This window comes from Tachypleus tridentatus, chromosome 13 (assembly GCF_004210375.1).
Source record: "Tachypleus tridentatus isolate NWPU-2018 chromosome 13, ASM421037v1, whole genome shotgun sequence".
NCBI classification, from domain to species: Eukaryota; Metazoa; Arthropoda; class Merostomata; order Xiphosura; family Limulidae; genus Tachypleus; species Tachypleus tridentatus.
In genome coordinates this window covers 104,989,657-105,011,540 of record NC_134837.1, presented here as the reverse complement: position 1 = coordinate 105,011,540, position 21,884 = coordinate 104,989,657, and the positions used below count along the sequence as shown (strand labels likewise).

General features: G+C 34.2%; 1 long non-coding RNA gene and 1 pseudogene across 4 annotated transcripts; both read left to right on the top strand.

Moving 5' to 3' along the window:
• Positions 1-2,327: 2,327 nt before the first annotated feature.
• LOC143240626 (2-Hydroxyacid oxidase 1-like) lies at positions 2,328-8,475 on the top strand (annotated as a pseudogene). The gene is made up of 3 exons (XR_013021863.1): positions 2,328-2,467; positions 5,239-5,391; positions 8,216-8,475. The product of XR_013021863.1 is annotated as a 2-Hydroxyacid oxidase 1-like (transcript).
• Positions 8,476-11,105: 2,630 nt separating this feature from the next.
• LOC143240629 (uncharacterized) lies at positions 11,106-18,124 on the top strand. Of its 3 annotated transcripts, none has more exons than XR_013021867.1 (5): positions 11,106-11,471; positions 13,587-13,678; positions 14,293-14,451; positions 16,760-16,829; positions 17,803-18,124. It is a non-coding gene; the product is annotated as an uncharacterized LOC143240629 (long non-coding RNA). The 3 variants fall into 3 exon arrangements; XR_013021866.1 differs by lacking the exon at positions 11,106-11,471 and adding an exon at positions 11,495-11,602; XR_013021865.1 differs by lacking the exon at positions 11,106-11,471 and adding an exon at positions 11,641-12,887.
• Positions 18,125-21,884: the final 3,760 nt, after the last annotated feature.

The window sequence follows — 21,884 nt, the reverse complement described above, 5'->3', positions numbered from 1 at the left end:
TCATGATGTGCAATAGTTGCACAAGCATTTTCAGACTCGTCCTCTGATGAGCATGGTATTTCCTCTGTATGGCAAGTTTTTATTCCTTTGCTTGAGGTTGTTGAATTATCTACATCTGCATTGCCACTTGTGGTACCAATAACTGGCTTGCAAAACTGTTTAATATCGAGAAGTTTCAGACTCTTGCTTGTCATAATTGGAATCTGTTTCCTAGATGACTCAACAGGCTAAAATACAGTCTTTATTGAAAAGCTCTTACGTATAGTGAACGAAGATAGAACACAATGGAAGTAGGAAAATAAACGCAAACGAACATGGCAGGGGTTGAGTTTAGAGAGAGAGAGAAATCTGAAGAATTCTCTCTGACTGGGATGGTCAGGAACGTAGTGGTTCCTCTTCGTCCCATTAGGTGAAAAAAATTATTGAAATTTACATGGGTTTTTTATTTAATTTATTTCGACTTTATTAAGGTGAACTATGTGAGAGTATCACGAAAGAAGGGAGAACCGGACGAGGGCGGTATAAATGAAGTGAGCCAGGCTTTGGCCCATGGTCAGAATACCCTGGCGGCTGGCGAGTTGATTTAGCATTAACTATACCTGACTAAAACGGCTCTTTTCAGGACTAGGCTAGAATGTTGTCTTGGCTGTGATCTACAGATCCAATGCCAGAGTTTTAAATGTGGGAGAAACGGGAGTACTCCGAGAAAACCTACTTTCACGGCTGGGGCGCCGAAAAATCTACCCAGACCGTGCCCGGATGTAGCTGGGAAGAAAAACAGGAATAAAAAGAAAACATGGATTATGGCAGTGGTATACATGTGGCTGGATGTTAGGTGACTAGGAAAACTGCTAGCTGTGGTCTTGTAGATCAGATAGGAACTTCGTGTTGAATTTGTGTTGACACCTGAAGTCCACTGGTGATAGAGAAAAACGTGGTCTTGGTGGTAAAACAACTGGTTGTTATTCGCTGGTCTGGGATGCTTTGTTTCTTATAGAAGAAAATACAGTATTTTTACTATTTATGATAAGAGAATATATTGTTCTTTTACCATAAAGCACCAGCACTTTATTAGAGGGCGGTAATAATCTGAAATGTCATGGATTAATAAAGGCCACAAACACAAATTTTGGTTTGTGTTTTCTGTTTGAGCTGACGCGTCGATAGTTATCTTGTTAATGGTCTGAGTCTGGCTGGTAGTTGAATTCCGTGAAACTGGAACTGAAGTTTGGCATGATCTGTCACTTTTCTTCCTTGGATTGCTAAATCTTGGCGTATTGTTACCGGGAGTTCTCGTCTTCTGGGTCGAGTTGTCTGTATCTGCTTTCGTGTTCTTTCCAGCTGGTCCTGGACTCGGCGGTATTTCCGTAGTTTCTCGTTGGAAGTTGTCCGCTGGTTGTCTATATTGTCTGGGCACTTGGAAGTAGGACAGAACTGTACAATGTATTTAAGTCGAACGCGCGAACCTTACAGTGACTACCGAGCCGACTGACCGCCTGGGCATCGCTGGGACAATGATGTGTGCTAGTAGTTATTGCAAGTTTCTCGAAAAATACTTAAACAATCACAAATATATTATATTCCGGTTAAAGCTCATCAAAAGGCAAACACGTTGTGATATAATGTCTATAATAGAAGCACGTCTATTAAATAAAAACACCTAAACAAAATCTAGCAATACAATTCGAGTAGAGGCTTCAGTCCTTTGAAATCGCTCCTTTTGTGTTTTAATTATTGAAGAAAATACAATATTTTTACTATTTATGATAAGAGAATATATTGTTCTTTTACCATAAAGCACCAGCACTTTATTAGAGGGCGTTAATAATCTGAAATGTCATGGATTAATGAGGGCCACAAACACAAATTTAATGAGCCCTGTTGTAAAATCGAGGCTCAGACTAAAGGGAGCGGAGATAGTGATGGAGGGCGCTTCTGGGTCCGAGCGGCCTGAACCTGTTGTTAACTGTACGCTATGATCAGCGGCCTCAGGAGAGTAGGGAGATCGACAATAAAACTGGCTAGACATGCATAAGAACAAATGTCGTAGGAAAACGGCACAATATATACATAAGATTGATGCAGCTACAAGCTACAAATAGTCTGCCAAGTTTAGTCACAGGAGTTTACGCTTGAGAGACAAAAAGACAAAGCTGGAATTATAATTTCAAAAACAAATGTGGTGTTTACTCTAATCCTGTTAAAGATGTTTGCATATAATTACTTCAGGTCAGCTGACTCAAAACACCTGATAAAACTCCACTGGTGTCGCATTTCGTTAAACAAGAACTAATTCAGTCGTATATTATATTATAGTAATAAACATGGATCAAGAAACGCGCATGGTGTGCTTGGACGACTTTGAAAATTTTGCGGCTAAAAATTTGAACAAGAATGCTTTTGACTATTATCGAAGTGGAGCTAATCAAGAACAAACACTACGAGAAAATATAGAAGCATTTAGAAGGTTGGAAACTTTAAAAGGGATCATTGCATTTGAATAATGATTTTTAGGATTAATTAAAAAGGTTTCATTTACACTGAAATCTTCATGCACCAGCTTCATTTCATATTTCAGAACTAACCAAAATTTACTTATACTTTACGAGACCAGTAAATGTATTTTTTTTCAAAGGGCTTCAAAGTGCATTAGCTTATTTGTAATTATAAATGAAGGTATACAACCATTGTACATACTACAGTGTAATGAAAGAGAGCAATACCTAGAACCTTTTTTTTTTTTTCAAGTATCCATCTATGTAATTTTTTTTCTTTTGTTATTAAAAACTAACTGGGGCTTACAGATAATTATAATTGATACACATGTTCATTAGGTAATCTAAAATAGAGTAAATCTGAAGGCTAATAAAAAGAGTAGGTTACCCATACCCGTGGTAGGTGCAGCACAGATAGCTCATTATGTATCTTTCTGCTTAATAACAAGCTTATGGACATACGTACGTGACATAAAAAGAAATTCAATTTTGCTAATGGTAGCACTTTTCTCAATTTAATTTTTTGTTAAGAATGAAAATTGTGTGTATTAATCTTGTTGGGAAGTATTGTTTGTTTTTTAATTTCACGCAAAGCTACAAGACTGCTATCTATGCCAGCAGTCCCTAATTTAGCAGTGTTAGACCAGAGTTCTTTCTAGTCATCACCACCTATCGCCAACTCTTAAGCTACCCTTTTTATCAACAAATTGTGGGAATGACCATAACATTGTAACGCACCCACGGCTAAAAGGGCAATCATGTTTGGTAAGACGAGGATATATTTTTGTTAATATTATACATTACATTACCTTCGGTAACTATAATGACGATGAGGATACTCTAATTAATCTTAATACCCTTGAGCTGTCAACTGAACTTCTATAAATAGATGGGTCTCTGGGAAAATTCTGTACAAGTACCATATTTTTTTAACCTTTTGGTACAATTAATTTGAAAACTATCTGAACCGAAAGATTTATAATTTATTAGCTTTATATTTTAAAACATTTAACATGGAATGGATTACCGAAAAATTTATAGCAATTCTGTGATATTTTCAGGCCATATACAACCCACACGATGCCATTAGATTTTATCCTTATTTATATCTTTGCTTTATTTAAAATTGGCGATTTCAGAATTTAGATATGACTACTTTGTAAAGACGTTAGAATGCATTGATTCACATGACAAACAACTACTGAAAATGTAATATTAAACCTACTTGTAGTACGTGCACAAACTACCTTCCAAATAATCATATTTACAAAATAGGATTCACAGCAAAAATCTAATTCGCAACAGAGCCGCTTAATAGTTTCACTGTAGCTACGTCGCCTGAACTTTGTACTGAGATAATATTTGAAGTCGGGCTATAGTTCATTACCATAAGTTTCTCGCAGACGACGTAATATATATTTATCGGAAATAACGATTTTGAGATTCTAACTGGCTGTTATTTTATCCAGTATAGTTGCCAACCACTTAACCGCTAGAATGTTTTGTAAGCTCATAATCTTAATGCAAAAACAGTCTCCTAGAACTTTAACAATTTATACATTACTGTAACCCTATATCAAACAACGGTATTTACAATTCAAATTCCGAATTGACAGTTACTAAAAATAATTAGCAAATGCATAAACTACAATTTTACTTAGCATGTTTTCAAAACTTCTCATCAAACAAAATAATTTACAAAATAAAAATATAACGTTCACACATTGTTGAAAAACTATTACACGTCGGATGGTCGTTAAAACGAACAAACAAAAATATTGTCAGGTGGTTTCGTACATGATCATGTTTGTTATATCCTACAATTCATATTTGAGTTAGTTTTGGGAAAGAAGTATCACGAAAATATTTAATGTTACAGTATTTTGGAAAAGCGCGGAGTGGAGGAAATGTGGTTACTTTGAATGCTTGCTGAGACAAACTTCGGTTTATCAGATTTTGTAAAATGAGTCATTTATAAAACCATGCTTCTTAGCTATTCATAATTATCTGAATGTTAGTAACTATTTCTTTATCTATACAACAGTGTTAGTTTGTCACCTACACCAACCAGCATACAGGTTAATAACTAAGCACTTCTATTTTAAAGAATGTCAGTCTTATAAACAACACTACAATGAATGTGTATACTAACACCACTCATTGAAAGTCATTCAAGTGTAATAGCTGAGGATATCATATTGATGAAGGTTTATATGCATAGGCTCTTTCGTCAAACATTATGATTATGTTTTTCAAAAAGCAACGCATCATTAGAACTACATAAACTAGCTGAAGTGCTCATTCTCTGGACGAAAGTTATGCAAATCCTTGGTTACTGAAAGGTTATCTTTGCACATGAAACGTTGCTTCTTATACATCTAATTTTAGAAAGGCAAAATGTGAAACTGCAACTTTGCATGGACCCAATGAATCTTCATAACAAGTGTGGTAAAGATCCATCCACAAGAGGAGAGGTAATGGTAAAAAACACCTCTAAAAACAACAGTATTGGAAATTTGAATAGATTTTTCCCTGGACCCAATAAACATCCTTACCAAATTTTGGTAAAGATCTATTAACACCCTTCGAAGTAGTTACATGAACATGAAACAGACGACTGATAGTACTATTATATTTATATAGATTAACTGATATTGAGTTAGGTACTTTTTATATTATCTAAATGTAAGAAAAGGATCATTTAATAATATTTTTTATTTATGTATTTTTATGCCCACACTAGGCTCAAACTTCGGCCTCGTCTTCTAAGAAATGTTTCTTGTCGCGATCTTAGTACGACCATTTTGGGTCAACCAGTTAATTTTCCTGTAGGCGTGGCTCCTATGGCTATGCAAAAAAATGGCTCATCCCGATGGAGAAGTCGCCACTGCTCGTGGTAAGCTGAAATTGAAAATACAAATATGTGAAATGTTTAAATATTTACTTGCATTTGTAATAACATTTAATACACCTCCTGGAGTTGTGTAATGGTACCAGTCAAAGTAACTCTGGCATTCATCAGAGAGTTTATTTAAACAACAATTTCATTACGGAATTTTGACATTTTTTCTGTCTAATGATTTACGCTCAAAAGGGAACATTATTCAAAACCACTTTGAATTATTCACTCTAAGTTTGTTTTTGTTTTCTTACTTCCATATAAGTGATCTTTAATTTTGAATATCTTTATTAACATTACTGTTACCAGTTTGCTTCTGATTGCTCTAAATTTTGTACCTTTTACAATTTACCCGATTTTTATTTCAGAGTTTAGTTAATTTTTCAGGGTTAGGTTTTATTTTTATATTCCCAATCCTTTGCACTTTTTCAATTCCTTTTAGGCAATAAATAATAAATATTGTCAATCAAACTTACTTAACATATGCTACTTGAAAACTAACGATATAGGTGTTGTTGGCTACAGATTCTTCTGCAGTAGGTGTCTGTGGCTTATTGGCGATAAATTCAAAATAAATGAATAACCTGCACTCCATTTATTTTCAAAATAATATATATATATACATTTAAACTAATTAAACGGTTGTGTAATAAATTCTTTAGACTATAGAGATCATAGACATATCAGAAACACTAAACAAGGTCCTAAATGACGAGACACCCACTTGAAATAAAAATGTATCTCAGAACGGCTGGTATGACTATTAACACTTTTATTGATAAGTAGAAAACACGTTTCGACCTTCCTAGGTCGTCATCTTCAGGTTAACAAAGAAAGTTTGCAACTGACCATTGCTGGGCACATGTATTAGGGGCGATAGTATAAACGGGTACGGAATTGTAGGGGGGGTTGCACTTGAATGTTAAGTTATTAATTAGTAAAGGTATAAAGGTGTTCCTATTTCGTGATTTAATTTTGGTTTTAGTTGCTATATAAGTATGGTTTCTTTGATTTCGCGTTTGTTTATATTTGTTTCCCTACTTAGAATCTGTGTGTTCTTTATGGTTATCTTGTGTTTCTTTGATTTGCAGTGTTCAAAAACGTGTGAAGGTGCTTTTTGTGTTATTTGACTCAAGTTTCCTTTTTTCTGCTTATTTCTGCAATATGGACGTCGTGGCAGTTGTTGCACTGTATTATAAATTATGTTGATGTTGTGTTTGTCAGTGTAGTTTTTACATAACATGGACTTTAGTTTTGTACCCGCTTATGAATAAATGTGGTGTTTACTGGAATGTTGTGTTTTGTTACAAGTTTTTCCAAATATATGTTATTTTTTATGCTGATGTCGGGAACATGTGGTATGTCTAGACCAACAACAAACAACAATAAATCATAAGACACAAACTACATAACCTTACATTGCTGCATATTACATGTTCCCGACATCAGCAAAAAGTAACTAATATTTGGGAAAAACACAACAAAACTTGTAACAAAACACAACATTCCAGTAAACATCATTTTAATTCAAAAACCAGGTACAAAACTAAAGTCCATACTACGTAAAAACTACACTGACAAACACACAAATAATATTTATAAATTACAATGCAACAACTGCCACGACTTCTGTACTGGAGAAACAAGCAGAAAAATGAAAACAAGATTCAAAGAACAAAAAAAAAAGCACCATCATACGTTTTTGAACGCTGCAAATCAAATAGACACAACATCGCCATTGAAAACACACAGATCCTTAGTAGGGAAACGAATATAAACAAACGCAAAATCAAATAAACCCTACTTAACAACAACTCAAACCCAAATTAAACCAAAATAAAAGAACACCTTTTTACCTATACTAATTAATAACCTAACATCTAACTGCAACGCCACCTACATTCCCGTACCCGTTTATACTCTTCTCCCTAATACATGCGTCCAGCAACGGTCAGTTACAAACTCTTTGTTAATTGAAGATGACCTAAGAAGGACGAAGCGTTTTCTGCTTTTCAGTAAAAGTGCTAATACTCATACCAGCCGTTCTGAGATACATCACTGTATATGGTTCTCTTCATGCTTTTAAAAGTACACTTAAGCCTATTCAATTGCTGTAGAATTTTAGTTAACAAGCCGAACCACTTTTTTATATTTCTACGCACTAGTATTTCGTGCATAATTCACGTACAATTCTAGCGTGAGTTACCTCAATCCTATACTGCTCTACCAGTAATTGTTTGGTCCTCCTTGTACTTTAAATGTCTTATGTTCCTTTCGTCAAAGTGCACTGAAGTTGATTTAATTACTTCAGAACTCGCTTTGGCATAATAAATTATACTTCTTATCTCTTTTGAAACTTAGTTTTACACCTAACATGTTAATCGTTAGGCCTTTCACTTCTAAAGCAGTTAACTTTACATTAAACTTTTATTTGGTCAAGTTTCACTTCCTACGACTTTACTTTATCATCTCTTCTGCCTAACTGAAATTTCTGCTCGTCTCGCACCATTTGTATATTTATCACTTAATCGTTTGCCTACCTTATAAAAAAAAACTATATCCTCGACATCAGTAAATTTCACGCGACGTTAGATAGGCTCAACATCAATGAATTACAAACCAACATGATTCTCACCGAGTTAAGTAACTAAACTTGTCGTAATTAAAATAATTACTATTAATTCTCTTACTACGAAAAACCTAAACAACCACGAAATATTGAGTCACAAAATAAATAAATTAATAATTCTTGCACTAAACAGTCTTTTATATATTTTTTCTAATAAATATTAACATCTAAAGTTTTGTTAATGTCTGAAAGCCGCCGCTGCTGTTGGAATTGTTATGACGCTCAGTACAATAGCTACATCGTCTATTGAAGAGGTAGTCGACGCGAAATCTAACGGGCTGTTATGGTTTCAATTATTCATACATCGAGATCGAAAAGTGACAGAAGAACAAGTCAGGAGAGCCGAGAATGCTGGTTATCGTGCTTTTGTCCTGACAACTGATACTCCAGTGTTTGGATTACGGCTTGCTGATGCCCGAAACAAATTTTCTCTACCACGTCACTTGAGGTAGGCTAATGATTTTTTCTTGTTTTTTTCTCAAGTGCAAGTACATTAATATAAGCATCTGAGACCCATTGGTTTTATGTGACTCTTAAAACCACATATCAAACCAGTTTTAATTAACTTTTTCTCACGTTTGAACGATTTTTATTGTTTAGAATCCTTTTAGTTGATAACAATGACAATTTTCAGAAAATCTTTTCTCCAGTTTGGATATAAAACGCTAATATAAACGTTAAAGTAAACAATTTTCTTTGTTTGGTTCATAAATAGAACTACTTTCAATAAATTTCATAAAATATCCGTTAACAATGTTTCTGAAATAAAGTGATGTTAATATTTTAATTATATGCCAAGGTAAAAGATTTGAAGTGAAAAACAATTGATATTTTATTCATAGGATGGCTAACTTCGGAAAATTAGATATAAAATCTAATGGAATTCAAGAGGCCAAAAAGGAATCGGGCTTAAACGAGTAGGCTGCTTCCCTGTTCGATCCCTCCATCACGTGGAAGGACATTTTGTGGCTGAAAGAAATAACGAAACTTCCTCTCGTAGTCAAAGGGGCTCTTACTGGTAATTTGTCGTTGAATGTCGTTGCTTTTTTGTTATGTTGACTCTCCACCCCCGATAATTATTAAAAATGGTCAAGTCCAATATTTGTGTTTCTAAATGTGTATTGCCTGTTAATAAATATTAAATCCCAAATAAATTGGTCAAATATAGCCGATTAATTGACCAAAATTATGTTTCTTGTAAACTGTCACCCTCCTAAAAGGACTCAAAACTGGCAAATAACTATTTTGTATATCTATGTTGCGCACATGAAAATTTATTTGTGCCAATTTTCATATCGTTTGTTTTAGATATTTGGTTGCTTGACCTTCTTTCCCATAAAATTATTAGAAAGGTCTAAATTTAAAATATCATTGAAAGAGCGCATCAGGCTGATGTATATATAAGGCTACGAAGTTAAGTCAATCCGCTGAGGAATGGCGGTCGATTAAAGTGTTTGGAAGAAGAAGAAAATTGAAAAACCGTATGATTCTCTGCGAATAAAAAAATGTTCAATTATACGTGTTGTGTAACCAGTCAATATATACTTTAAGAGATTTTTTAATTTCACTTTCATTCTAATTCGGTGAAAAAATGTCTTTTGCGAAAAGTCTTTGTACTTTTTACATAAGCCTATGAAGTCACGTGGTTTTTAACGAAATAATAAGCAAACAAAGGTGTTTTTGCATGAAAACCTTTCTTTTCCATGTTATGATATTGGTTATGAGCCTGAATCTTAATGTTTTTCAAGAAAGTGCTTTTTGTTTCATTATTCAGAGATTAATATTTTTGAATCATTGTCAACTGTCTGAAAATACACCATTTTCTGTTTGCGAAAGAACATTAGTTGTTACCTACCAAACGATAATAGAGATCCATCGCTGACATAACCCAAAAGCTTGTGATTTTTGTAAAAGAAATGATAGACAGTTTTAGCTTTAATATAAAATCAACAACACTCTTAAATGGACATTTTTCGCTATTTTGGATGAAACATGAATTTACCAGTTTGACAATCTGAATAATATCACTTGTTTTGTAATTACGTTGAAGAATGTATATTAAAGGAAAAGTGTATTAAACAGTTTTCATTTTTCTTAGAATAACTTTTTTTTTGATAACTGGTAAGTTGTGCTTTATAACCAATAACATTATAAATAGATTTTCCCTGCACATATAGTTTTATAAAGTCGATTTTTCATCTATTATTGAAACTTGGAAATATTCAAATTTCCATAATTGCTTTTTGTTGTTTATTTCATAAAATAAGAAGAATGACACAGTGGTCGGAAATTACCATTTTTACTATTCTCCGAAAAAATAAATTGAAACGTTAATGCAGTTTGAATTACTTTTCTTTCTTTAAAAACTTTCAAAGGGGACATTTGGAAGTCGATAGTCACGGGTAATGGAGAACTGAAGCTTTAATATTTTTTTTAATCATATAATAAAATGTTAATATTATTAGACGGTTCATCTCCCCCTCGATAAAGCCACGTTATAAGTAAAAAGTGGCTCATTCAGGAGCAATTTTGTCATTATTCTTTGAAACAAACAATACTTAAATCATATTACCCTGTACACTTAAACATAAATAATATATTTTTCCGAAGCATAATGGATATTATATGTGTAAATAAAATTGCCACTAAATCCATCCGGTGCAATGATTTCTCTTACTTTAAACTGTATCAACCTTTTATTTTGGTCCATGTGTAGTTTATGTCTAGAATTTTGGCAAAGTGTTATTGGGATCATTGTTCGGACTTTCCCATCAAATATAATGAAAAACTGTTTGGATTACTTTTTATTACAACTCAGATGTTAAACAACGAGTTAACACTAATTAGGTGACTAAAAATATTGGTTCCAATGTGCCAGTTAAAACTGTAAAGCATAAGTTAAAGTTTCTGTAAGCAATAACATATTTGAAATAAAACAAATACACAACCAGTCTGTCCCTACTAAATGAAATAAACAGTGCCAAATTTCTGATGCTTAGAATAACCAAATGTATAGGTTCTTACCATATAATTTTTATTATTCTGTCCATAAATTAGCACACCCGTCGCTACAGTCGTATTTGTAACCGCACGTTTTCTGTCTCTTCCCTGACATTGTAAAGGGTGGCCCGTAAGTCCCTACCCATCCATATGTTATTATGTTATATTCAATTACGCATGCATTATAAATGTTTCTTTTTTTTTCAGAGTAATATGGCCGATATAATCCCATTTACACTTGAAGAGCGTATTGTGACAAGTACGTGGGTACATGAGCGCAAGAATACTGGTGACACCCTGACTACGTAAGATATATGGATGGGTAGGAGACTTACGGGCCACCCTGTACTTGCACGCGTTATTTTTCTAGGTAGAATTTGCAGATGATGACGAACTGATAACATCCCAACAGCTTTACCATCATGTACTCTCAAGACGGCTGGTATAGGTATTAGCGCTAAATTAAAATAAAGTACAAAACAATCTTTTGACGTTCTTAAGTCAGCTTCTGGTTGATAAAGAAACAGTTTGTACCTAAGCATTTCTGGGCACACCTCTTAGGGACGAGAGTATAAAGAGGTACGGCATTTTAGAGGACGTTGCAGTTAGATATTAGGACGGTTACGTTATTAATTAGTATAGGTGTAAAGGTACTCCCTTATATTGGTTTAATTTTGGGTTTAGATGTTGTATAAGTATAGCTTTGATTTTGCGTTTCTGTATATTTGTTTCCCTGCTTAATATCTTTGTGTTTTCTATAGTTATGTTGCGTTTATTTGATTTGCAGTGTTCAAAAACGTGTGATGGTGTTTTTTGTGTTCTTTGAATCTGATTTCCATTTTTTCGCTTCTATCTCTGATACAGAAGTCGTAGCTGTTATTGCATTTTATTTTATAAATAATGTTAATGTTGTGTTTGTCAGTGTAGTTTTTATGTGGTATGGACTTTAGTTTTGTAACTGTTTTTCGAATAAATTTGGTGTTTACTGGAATGTTGTGTTTTGTTAAGTTTTTTCCAAATGTTGGTTTTGTTTTTCGTTGATGTTGGGAACATATAGTATTCAGCAGTGTAAGGTTTTGTAGTTTCTGTATCTTGGAATTTATTATTGTTTGTTTCTTGTTGATGTAGGTGTATGCGTATAATTATTTCCGTGGTTTTTGGAGGAAACTTGCTGATGTTGATGTAGTGTTGTTTTATTCTGTTGATGTCGTCGTTAATTTTATAGAGTGATCATAGTTTTGTGGCTGTGTTTATTTGGTTTCTGAAAATGTTGAGTTTTTGTTTTGTTTCATGTGCTGATTCCCAGGGAATGGATGGTCCAGTATGGGTGATTTTTCTGTGGATTTCTGTTTTGAATAGTGTGTCGGTTTTTGTGATCTTGAGGCTGGGAAATACTATTTTGTTAGTTTTTACCTGTTCATAGGTGAACTTAATATTGAGGTGTATAGAGTTAACGTGGTTTGAAAAACTAAGTGTGTGTTCTGTAGGTGCGAATTCAGCAACCGTATTGTCACTATAACTGTACCAGTATAGTGGTCGGTGTAAGGCTGAACTGATCGCGTGACATTCAATCTGCGTCATACAAATGTTGGCTAGAACTGGTGATACGGGATTCCCAATACTTAGGCCATTTATTTGTAGGGATTTTAGTCAGTGAACATAAAGTTAGTTTTGGTGGTAATGAATTCTATAACGGTTGCTAATTGCTGGAGATGTGTATCAATGGGTTGGGGTCTTGGATATAAAGTTCTAAAGCTATCTTTTCTGAGATTGTGTTGTTGTTTTTTCATCTGTAGTAGAATTTTGTTTGGTTGGTTTTCATGTGTTATGTGATACACATAACGAGTATTTTACTTGTAACAGTGTAAGTAGGAAAAGCTACTTCTTATAACATTTAATGAATGTCTAAAATTTGCATCTTGTTTTAAGTAACGAAGGTCCCAAGAATCGGACCAAAACTTTATAAATAAGTGTTTTAACATGATTTATATCCATTAATAGGTCTTCTAATATTCTTCTTCTTACGTTGAAATAACGACATTTAACGTTAATAATAATTTAAAAGTGGGCACAAAATTAGGCTTAGTATAACAAAAGACAAAATAGCCTACCCAGTTACCCAGTGAATTTTCTAAATATTGATGTGCTGTCGAACTTTTGAAACAGAAGACATATCTACTAGGATTAATAGATTAAATTTTATTGAAACTTTTTTTAAATAAAGAGTTCGCAGACTTGAAGTGACTTTGCAATTCCTACTCGTAGACTACTTTGTGAAGCAAGAGTTTCGACTTAGATACGTGATGTACTAAATATCTCGACAAAAACGTAACTACGATTCGAATGGAAAGTTAGAAACGTCGCGAAATATGTGAAACAGTTCTTCATACCGTTTTGTTAATTTATTGTATGTCCCATTCACTATCCCAACTTTGTCTGAAATAAATATGGATATCTGATTACATTTTAAGACTGAAAAATAAAATTTACTGATCGGTTGCTTGCTTGTGAAACAATGTTTGACCTGAAGCCATTAAAATATAATTTCATTATTTTTTCTTAGCTGAAGATGCTAAGTTGGCTTTAGAGTATGGAGCTTCTGCGATACTAGTGTCAAATCATGGAGCTCGGCAACTTGACGGAGTACCTGCATCTGTAAGTATAACAACAAAATTTCTTATTACAAATTAGATATTTTAGAGGAACATCAAGTAATAAGTCTTGAAAAGACTCATCACAGAATATTGTGTAAAAACAGCTCTAGCTCATACATTAATGTTATGGTTTGCTAGCGTTCAAAACAAAAATAAAATACTTTGGCTTATTCGTTCTTTTTATAGGGTTTTAGCACTGAAACTCAAAGTAGCGAAGTTTGTTCAATTTTTTTATCGTCTATTAAGAAAAGTTAAGTTCATATCTATAGCACTTCGCTTGTACAGCGTTAAGTTTACGGATTTACGACACTAAAATCAGAGGTTCGATACCCCTTGGTGGATTCAGCATATAGTCCGATGTGGCTTTGTTATAAGAAAACACAAACGTACACACACACACAGGTGAGAAAATACCATATTAGACTACAGGTGTGAACTTGATATTCCCTAAATGAAAAACGTAGTGTTTAAACACGTAATAGGCCTAATGTCTTATAAAAAGTATAATATATATTCCCTCATTGTGGAAGCAAATAAACCCAGATTTCAAAAAAAATTTCTTTTTGTGTATTTTTTTCTATTCATTTCTTTATGAAAGAATGATCCATTCTCAAGGTCGAAGTACTTCCCGAAATAGTTCAAGCTGTTCATGGACGTTGTGAGATTTATCTTGACGGCGGTGTTAGAACCGGAACTGACGTGTTGAAAGCTTTGGCACTTGGAGCACGTGCTGTCTTTGTCAGAAGACTACTGTTGTGGGGATTGGTCTACAACGTAAAGTTAAATTAAGTTTTACTGTTTGTGTTAAAATGAAATTACAGTGTTTAAACTTTATTATCATGAAGTTAAAATTTGCGTTTTTATAATTGGTTTGATTTGAACCAATTACTCTTCTCTCCAATAACAACTGTAATTCTCATTATTTTAAAGTAGTTCATGTCATAGATAAGTATTCAGATATCTGATTATGACTTTTCCTAGTGCATATATATATATGTATTTCAAGTTTAAGGCTAAGGAAAGGGCTTGAACCCCCAAAGCCCGACACTTTCGCTGTACGCCTGCAGTTGAGGTTTAATAGTGTGACCCTTGTTGCAATTGTGTACAGAATTATTCATAATAAATTCTACAATTTTTTTAGCATTTACTTTTGAATAAATTAAACGTTGTCATAACGCATCACATTTGAAAATTCACGTTAAACAACCACAAAACGTCCCCCGGTAAATCTACAGAACTAACAACGCTAAAATCTGTGGCTCGATTTCTTGCAGTGGACACAGCACATAGCCTTAGGTGGCTTTGCTGTAAAACAAGTAACTAAGAAGGAAAATAATAAGCACGACTAATCAGTTGAAAGTTCATATTATATTTCACTACATCTGTAAATCCAGTCTTGAGACCCAAAAGAAATTTCAAGAATATAAACGTGTACAGTTCTCTTGAATAATTCTTTATAGGGAAAACTTATTTTAACTTTATTTGCCAAAGAATTCGCAGCTTAGAAGAACTTGCTTTTCTTAAAACCTGATAATGACAACGGTGTCGTAATTTTAGACATATATTCGTATGCAGATAAAGTAAATCACATATTGTCAGACACAACCCCGGATTAAAGCGTTTCTCACCGGATGAAGCCCACGGACTCACACTAATTAAGGGACCTCAAACTATGACTATAAATGTATTGCATATGGAGCTTCTGTCTCGAGGGGGCCTCTATAAGTTGAAAAGCCTCGGGCAAATAAAATCTTTGATCTGGCATTGGTCAGATATCACAAGATTTAATGAGTTTAACTGTAACCGTACTCTGAAAAAGAGGAGGTAAATTGTAAAGATAGCTATTAAAACTGAAAAAGAGTGGATTCATATGTGTAGTAGTTTATCACGACATGAGACTCGTTCGTTCACAGCGTGGGATAATTAATGGATTATCTTAAAATTCACAAACTAACTACCGTAATGGAGCTATTGCATCGAATATAGGAACATACAGGCATATGTTGGAAATTTTGTGATTAACGTTATGAAATCATATATCTATAACAAACACATGATACAAGATAGTTTTGTTACGTCTGAATACCTTGGGAATATAACGTTCTTTGAATCAGTAAATTGTGCCAGTCTTGGTATTAAACCCTTATACACTAATATCCCATTAAAGTAAGTGATTAATTCGTCCGTTAAATTGGTTTAATAAATTCTAATGTTGTACTTGGTGCAATTAAAGGTCAGTTTTAAATCGTCTTTGTTAACCTGAAGATGTATAACCTAAGAAGGTCGAAACGTTTTTCGTATACTTTATTTTCATTAAAGTTTATAATGCCCATACCAGTCATCTCTGCAATTCATAGCCGGAATGTATGTTCAATGTATAATCTTATTACACTCATTGCATTTTAAACTGGTATTAATATTATGTATTTTTTAACATTTTAAATGCAATTTTTAATGAATAAATAAAGTTGTTAAAGAAAAAGTTATATTCACGATATATAAGAATACATTCAATAAATCTGTCATAATTGGAGAACTGGGGGTGATCAATAATTTCAGACTTTATTTTTAGAATCAGTATTGTCAAATTACTCCAAAACAGTTGTATTTTTTTCTGGTAGCAATAGTTCTCAAATATCTCAAATATTAATCATTATGTACTCAATTAGCGAGGGAGGTCCGGCATGGCTAAATGGTTTAGGCACTCGTCTCGTTGTCTGAGGGTCACGGGTTTCAATTCTCGTTACACTAAACATGTTCGTCCCTTTCAATTGTGGGGGCGTTATAATGTACAGTCAATTCCTCTATTCGTTGCTAAAAGAGTAGTCCAAGAGTTGGCGGTAGGTGGTGATGAATAGTTGCTTTTTCTCTAGTCTTACATTGGTAAATTAGATTTTGCGCTGTGATTTGTGTGCTTTAGTTTCTAAAACTGCACTTACTTCTCATCTGCAGTCAGTTACCGTATTCAAATACTGTAAAACAGGGATTTCTTGGATTTATGTAATCAAATAAATGTTTCTGTAATATTGTACACTTCTGTAATTAATATTTTTGAAATGGTATGCCCTTTTTTATTTGTTAGGGAGAACAAGGCGCAATCCAGGTTCTACAGATGTTAAAAAAAGAACTGGACTCAGCAATGGCCTTAGCAGGTGTGTAACGAGTTGATTATTTTCAGCATAATGGAAAGTTATTGGCTTGTTTCTTTCACAAACTTGAGTGTCGCCAATGCACGAAAAGTTCTATTGTTTTTTGTTATTTTAACGGCTTCTTTGTATAGTAATGGTTATTAGACTTTTAACTGAACTATTTCTCACGCTACGTAGTAAATCTAATCTTGAGTTTTTAAAATGTCTATATATAATTATCGAGAGACCTGTCATAAAAGAAAGGAACAACAAAAACGTAATCATACGAGTATTTAAAGCATCGCCTTCTCCTGGCTCAGCGAAAAGCCTGAAAACTTATAATGCTAAAAATCGAGTTTCAATACTCGCAGTAGACAGGCCACAAAAACATTTAAACACGCTCGCTCTCAAACAAAATTTCAAAAAAAAATAAAAATAAAAGTCACATAACAAATGCCGAAAATTGGCGAGAAATTAGAAAACAGTAGGCCTAAGAATTTAAATAAAAATCACGTTCACTACAGGTTTTCTTTTCTTCCAAGTGCCTTTTAATTTGTCCATCGTAATTCAAAGTTAGAGGTGTATAAAGACATCAAACATGTCGGAGAGTCCTGGCTCACCTTTCGGCGAAATTAATGAAATTTGGTATTTCCGAAACACTTGTTCAGCGGATATTTGTGAAAGGGAACGAACAAATATTTTTGCACATTTTAACCCTAAAACCATTAATATTTAAATTAATTACAAACTTCGATCATATTAATTAGCAACGCCTTTCAATTTTAATCTTTAACAAAATAAACGTTATTTCTAGTTATTAAAGACTTCCACTTTTTACTAATTTTTGTTAACTGTATATTTACAAATTATTTCTTCCGTGTAAAGGTTAGCTTAAACGTTATGCTGAGATAAAGTACTTGTAACTTAAAGATCAATACTAAGATTTCATACTTTTGACTTCACACTAAACAGAAAAACACTTGATTGGTCCATTTAGGTTGCAGCAGAATTAACGACATCTCCTCGGCTTTAATTGTCAAAAGCGAGTTCTACTCTAAACTCTGAAGATTTTGAATAGAAGCGAAGATTTAAAGTGAATTTGATCGCCTTAACCTGAAAAATCGCACTTGAAATAAAACGTATTCCGAACTGCAAATCGTTACATGAAACGGTTTTGAAATATAAACATTATATAATATGGAATTTTAGGTGTAGATTTGTCGAGTTTTTGTCTACCAAATTAGTTGCATGTTTTCTTAGAAACGTGTGTACTTTAACCATAAGTTACATATATGAAATAATAAAACTTCCCATAACTATCTGACAAACTCATTTTCTTTGAAATAAACATTTTAACAAAATGATGAAAGGTGTTATATATAACCAGATCATACGCATAACAACAAAAATTCAGAATACGAACACAGTTTGATAACATTTCAGTGAAGAGTGTAACAGCTCATTAGGTATAAAACAAGAAAGTCTGTATGATATTAGGTCGAATCAAGAATTAGTATAATAAACTGTGTAATATTTATAGTGTGATTAACAATAAGAAATAGAGATGTTTAGAAAAAATGATATGAACCGAGACATTATATATATCTGTGACAATATCATTCACAGCCATTAAAGTTGTATCCTTTGGAAACTTAATACATTCAATGTATAAATGACAAAGTGTAGGATTAACAAATGAAATATTTTGAGCCAAAACCGCTTTTCTTGAACTCTTTCTCTCCATCTGAAGTTGGACGAAAGACCAAAATCGAACCATAGAAAAAGTTCTTATACACACCTGATTTTGAGGTGCACAGCTAGAAATTTGCACTGACAGCCATTTCTTGTCTTAAGAATATAAAAAGTTAAAAAACCAACATACATAAACACCCAAGCACAATGTTTCTTCTAAATTATGTAAGGACAGAATTAAGTTGAACATTTTAACAAAATGCCAGACTGTACACCAAACAATTCGAAAATATTAGCCACTTCATACTACAGGTACGTTTATGAATAGAAACAATACAAGTAGACCAAGAACAGTTTTAACATGGTACTCTGTGAAGGATGTCATCAGAGTTTTTGACAAACAGTTATCAGATTTTAAAAAAGTGATTGTGTACATACTGACAAATCTACACAGTGCACACAGACCAAGAACAGTAACAGCAAAGAAACCTTAACACCTGTCACATTTGGACAGCAGCACTTTGAAAACTGCTATTGTTTGTTTGCCACTATTTTTTAAAAGTTTTAAGATGTTTACCTCATCTGCATTTTATACTTACACAACTGTTATTATGGAATGATTTTGTTAATTTTTGGCTCAAATGTTGCACATGTTATTGTCAACACCGTATCAATTGTCACTTTTTGTGTATAATGTGCAGTGGTAAGTTTTGAAGGATATGACCTTTACAATATTGTTGGGGAGGGGGTAAACCTCCCAATATCTCATCTCCCATTGCATACCACTAATTACACTTTTCAGTACTCTTCTCTTTCAGAATTAATTACCTGTCATTGGACTTCTGAAACATTTATAAATGTAGCTGTAATGCAGTGAAGTTTGTTGAAATTACACTGAACAATGCACCAAGATTTTTAAGGAAAATGCTACTAAAATATATTTAACAAATGATGTTGACACCTAGGACAATAGTTCCCAAGAGTTGAAAAACCTATAAAGAGAATATAGAAAGAATACAAGTCTATACAATATACCTTATTTAATTCAAAATAAACAAATTGTTTGGTGCATCATATGATAATTCATGTTTTGGAAAGTTGTGTACAGTGAGTCTACAAATACTGTAATTATATATATTTAAACATTAGGCACTTCAATACAGCAAGAAAAATTACAAAGTCCTTGATTATCTCATTAAAGAAGCTACTATGGTTTGTTTGTTTTTTTTGTGCTCTGCAGTGAAAGACCAAAGCTGACGGTTGCTTCGCCTTTCTTTTTGCCTGGCATCCACTGTACACACCACTCATGTTAGCGGCTCCATCATAAGTTTGTGCTCTTAATCCTGACAGTGGTAAATTGAGTCTAGTCAGTACATCAAGTATAGTCGAGGATATTGTTTCACCAGTTGTATTGGAAACACTGTATAAACCAAGAAACGTCTCATTGACGTCAAGGTTCTCATCTACGTGTCGTACACATATTGCTTCCTGTTCGGCACCTGTGACATCTTGAGTGCCATCAACCATTAATGCAAAGATTTTACTTTCCTGCAATTCGTGTGCTATGTTCCTCAGTATGTGATGGCTGAACATCTCCTTTATTTCATTCCAAGCCTGGGGTGATGTGAATGTGGTTTTCTTTGACAAGTAGGCCGTCAACTCAGGATCTACCTCTTCCTGCAGTTAATGAAGCTCCATTCTTCCTGCTGCTTTTTTTATCCATCATGTAGCTGGACAGTCACTGGAGTTACATCAAGTGAACCTTCTGGTGGAGATATAGCGAATTTGTGCTGAGAGGAGGATTGGTGTTTGTTGAATTTCTGTTTTGCCTTTTTCCAGTTGCAAAAACTGGTGGATATGAAAGTTTTCTCCGCTGGCCTCTCCAATTTCCCTGTAAAAAGGCCTCTATTTTCCGCCTTGGCACAATAAAAGCATATGACTTTTTGAGTCTGATTGTCGAAGTGCAGCCATGGGAATTCTTCAAACCACTTACCCTGGAAGTTGACATTTTGAGATTTTGCTTTCTGCTGTGGTATTAGTTGTGCGTCTGGATGATATGGTTTTCCACACTGTAACTGTGGAGTGTCAGAATTTTCATTACAGCACAAACTTGTTTCACAACTATCTGGTAGTTCATGATGTGCAATAGTTGCACAAGCATTTTCAGACTCGTCCTCTGATGAGCATGGTATTTCCTCTGTATGGCAAGTTTTTATTCCTTTGCTTGAGGTTGTTGAATTATCTGCATCTGCATTGCCACTTGTAGTACCAATAACTGGCTTGCAAAACTGTTTAATATCGAGAAGTTTCAGACTCTTGCTTGTCATAATTGGAATCTGTTTCCTAGATGACTCAACAGGCTAAAATACAGTCTTTATTGAAAAGCTCTTACGTACAGTGAACGAAGATAGAACACAATGGAAGTAGGAAAATAAACGCAAACGAACATGGCAGGGGTTGAGTTTAGAGAGAGAGAGAAATCTGAAGAATTCTCTCTGACTGGGATAGTCAGGAACGTTATGGTTCCTCTTCGTCCCATTAGGTGAAAAAGATTATTGAAATTTACATGGGTTTTTTATTTAATTTATTTCGACTTTATTAAGGTGAACTATGTGAGAGTATCACGAAAGAAGGGAGAACCGGACGAGGGCGGTATAAATGAAGTGAGCCAGGCTTTGGCCCATGGTCAGAATACCCTGGCGGCTGGCGAGTTGATTTAGCATTAACTATACCTGACTAAAACGGCTCTTTTCAGGACTAGGCGAGAATGTTGTCTTGGCTGTGATCTACAGATCCAATGCCAGAGTTTTAAATGTGGGAGAAACGGGAGTACTCCGAGAAAACCTACTTTCACGGCTGGGCGCCGAAAAATCTACCCAGACCGTCCCCGGATGTAGCTGGGAAGAAACACAAGAATAAAAAGAAAACTGATGGATAATGGCAGTGGTATACATGTGGCTGGATGTTAGGTGACTAGGAAAACTGCTAGCTGTGGTCTTGTAGATCAGATAGGAACTTCGTGTTGAATTTGTGTTGACACCTGAAGTCCATTGGTGATAGAGAAAAACGTGGTCTTGGTGGTGAAACAACTGGTTGTTATTCGCTGGTCTGGGATGCTTTGTTTCTTTTTGTAATTTTGGTTTGTGCTTTCTGTTTGAGCTGACGCGTCGATAGTTATCTTGTTAATGGTCTGAGTCTGGCTGGTAGTTGAATTCCGTGAAACTGGAACTGAAATGTGGCATGATCTGTCACTTTTCTTCCTTGGATTGCTAAATCTTGGCGTGTTTTTACCGGGAGTTCTCGTCTTCTGTATCTGCTTTCGTGTTCTTTCCAGCTGGCCCTGGACTCGGCGGTATTTCCGTAGTTTCTCGTTGGAAGTTGTCCGTT